Here is a 3,296-nt window from a genome sequence, read left to right on the forward strand (position 1 = left end):
GGCGGTTGCTCTAGACCACATTCAACAACACCGGGGTCGCAAGCTGTCACCGTCTCTGACTGGGCTAAAGAGCCATGAAGCATCACCACCTGGGGTCGTGCATCACGAGCAAGGGACTCAGATTCCTACCCCGACGTCATCGTCAGTAGCGGTCAATTGGTTGGTTTTAGTTTTAGCGAGAGTTTTACGGCATTTGCAACACAATAAGGTCATATAAGTGCCGAAAATTACAAGAGAGTAACATACATAACGAAGAAGGATAGTATTAGTTTAGTTTTAGAAAAGGTTTAGAGAAAGATTAGAGGTGTTACAAGAGAGTAACAAACATAAAAAAGAAGAAGGGGAGATACGGACGAGGATGGAAAGAAGGAGCAAACCACACCAGAGCACCCGCCAACCACCCACGTTGGTTTGTTCGTTTGAGTAAAGACAAGCACATCAGTAGCGTCGGGAGTCCACTAGTGGTGAGGGTACCAGACTCGTAATCGCGGGATGGCGGGTTCGGGTGTTCGAGCCTCAGCTCAGTCCGACGTTGTGTCCTTGGGAAAGACACTTTTTACACGAATTTCCCATTAGGCTCGGTTCTTTCGGAGATGGACGTTAAACCAGGAGGTCCCGCCTCTTAAATAACCTAATAGTACTGATAGGGGCGTTAAGCCTATAACCATTTCACCATTTCTCAGAAGTACATCGACACAATAATGGTCATTAAGTGACGGGATAAAAGTAAGACGGACGGACAGACAGACAGAAACAACAGGTGGGAAAGTAAAAAAAGTAGGACCTTCCAGTAGCGCCCTCCAACCACTCGCAGAGTTTAGTTTTATAGAATTTTTCAGTTTTAGTTTTAATCAGTGTTTTACGGTACTTGAAACGCAATTGGGTCATTAATATACGTGACGAAACTTAGACATGTTACAAGAGAGTAAAAAACACATTAAATAAGGAGGAGAAATCGCCAACCACTCATCGTAAAAAATATTACGGTGCTCGCAACTGCATAATGTCACATGAGTTTGTGGGACACAAGTTGGTTGATAGCTATGATAGCTGGCATGTATTGGGGAAAACTGGAAGGGGGAAGATCACGCCAGAGCACCCGATAACCACCCAACCGCTTAATTACGTGCACATCTGATGCAATGTAATAATACTAAGAGGATGATGATGATGCTGATGATAATAATACTCATACTGTAAGCGCTTTACAAGCTATACTTTGGCCCCAGTTTACTAAAGAGCACATTCTCAGCTTTCGGGGAAGCATAAAGTGCATGCAAGCAGTCAATGAAGCGCTCAAACACTACTAGCAAACTGACGAGATCTAGATCTTTCGCTGTCTATATCCAGGTTACCCATTCCCACCTGGGAGAAGTGAGGAAAATTCGTGCAAGGGGCGATTCCCAAAGACACAACATCAGGCGCCTAACGGGGCTCGAACCTTCGACCTTACCGTTGACAGTCAGACAGCCTAACCACTAGACACTAAACCGCTCAATAATTATCCTGGTGTGTAAGAGAGAATCCTCCCAAAAAAAACCCTGAAAATCCCAACCTGAGACTCTCCCTAGCATTAAAACAGCTGGCATGCTTTCAAGGCCCTATAACGAGAGAAATATGGCGTGTCATCACGTTGTCATAATGGGGAAAAACAAAAACAAAAACAAAACACATCAGGTATCATAAGGGCACACTATCTTCGCGACCCGAGCGCGAAGGGAAGCAAACAAGACGGCACGGGGGTGGTGTGTGTGTGGGTGCGTGGGTGGTGGGTGACACATTCGAATTTACTATTCAACATTCCCGATTAATTTTCCCCGATGTTCACAGTATTAATAATCACAGAAATCGACGTACAGAAAAGTGGGAAGACATGGAATAACATCAAGAGGCTAGCCCAGGATAGAGAAAGGTGGAAGGTGTTTATCTGTGGCCTATATCCAGGTGCGGGGTGAGAAAGGCAATGATGATGATGATCCAAAGTAATTCCAAGCGTGGTAAACCCATTCGAAAAACGTGTAATTTATTTTTGTTACCGATATATAACGGATTTTCTTCTCATTTTTTCCCCCTCAACCCGTCGTAAAATTTGGGCGCATTATGTTCTAAGATCACTGAATTAAATACAGAAATAACATGTACTTGAAGACCACGAGACGGAGTGGTAAGTGAAGCCAACAAGAGAATTGAATACCAAACGATGTTGGAGGACTTTTATGAGAAAAATTAATCATTCCCACATAATATTCGAATAGCACGAAGAGTGACTTTACGCTTCGAAGCATCGATGACAGTTTCGTTTCCTCAAAATGCCTGCCCCCCCCCCCCCCCCAAGCAAGTGGTGGGCGGGTGACACAAGTGTTTGCTGAGAAAGTCATTCAAGGTGGTTAGGACTGCTATTTCCAGGTGTGTACTCAGAGGAGATCATGGCGCCGGTTCTGCATAACTGCAGACGTGTGTACTTATTGCTGGCTGTGTCGTCGTCTCCGATCAAGTCACTTCCTCTATCTGTTGGCTAGCTGTAACAATTTAATTCACACCCACAAACAGAACACACCGTGTGGCACGTGCAGTGTGTACTATTTATTGCTTGCTGTGTTGTTTCCGATAAAGTCTCTCCCTCTGATACACCAGAAGCTTAAGATGGCTGTAACAATTTACACCCATAAAAACAGTGTACTATTTGCTAGCAGTGATATTTTCAAAAAAGTTTCTTCCTCTGACACACCAGAAGCTTAAGATGGCTGTAACAATTTACATCCATAAAAACAGAACACACCGTGGCACGTGCGGTGCGTACTTACTGCTAGCTGTGTTATTTTCAATAAAGTAACCTCCTCTGACACACCAGAAGCTTAAGATGGCTGTAACAATCTAATTTACACCAACAAACAGAACACTGTCGCACATGCTGTGTGTACAGCTTACCACTATGCTGTTTTCAATAAAGTCACCTCATCTGACACACCAAAAATCTCAAACTCAGTACACTGGGCGTAGTGAATACGATTTGTTAAATTAAGTTTGAATCAAAAGAAGCGGTTATTTCATGCTAGGAACAATGGAAAGACGGACAAATAACAGAGGGAGTAGAAAGAAGTAGGACATAACTGTGCCACCCCTTACCCAATAAAAAAAAACCCATTTAAAATATTTTTTTTACATTAAATATATCCACCCCCCCCAAAAAAAAATATATGGCGTATACACTCTTATGCATACCCAAAGAACAAAAGAGTGAGCATATATGCATGCTGTACACTCACACACAGAACAGGAGTGGGTAACAATAATTA

This window comes from Aplysia californica, unplaced genomic scaffold (genome assembly GCF_000002075.1).
Source record: "Aplysia californica isolate F4 #8 unplaced genomic scaffold, AplCal3.0 scaffold01534, whole genome shotgun sequence".
NCBI lineage: Eukaryota > Metazoa > Mollusca > Gastropoda > Aplysiida > Aplysiidae > Aplysia > Aplysia californica.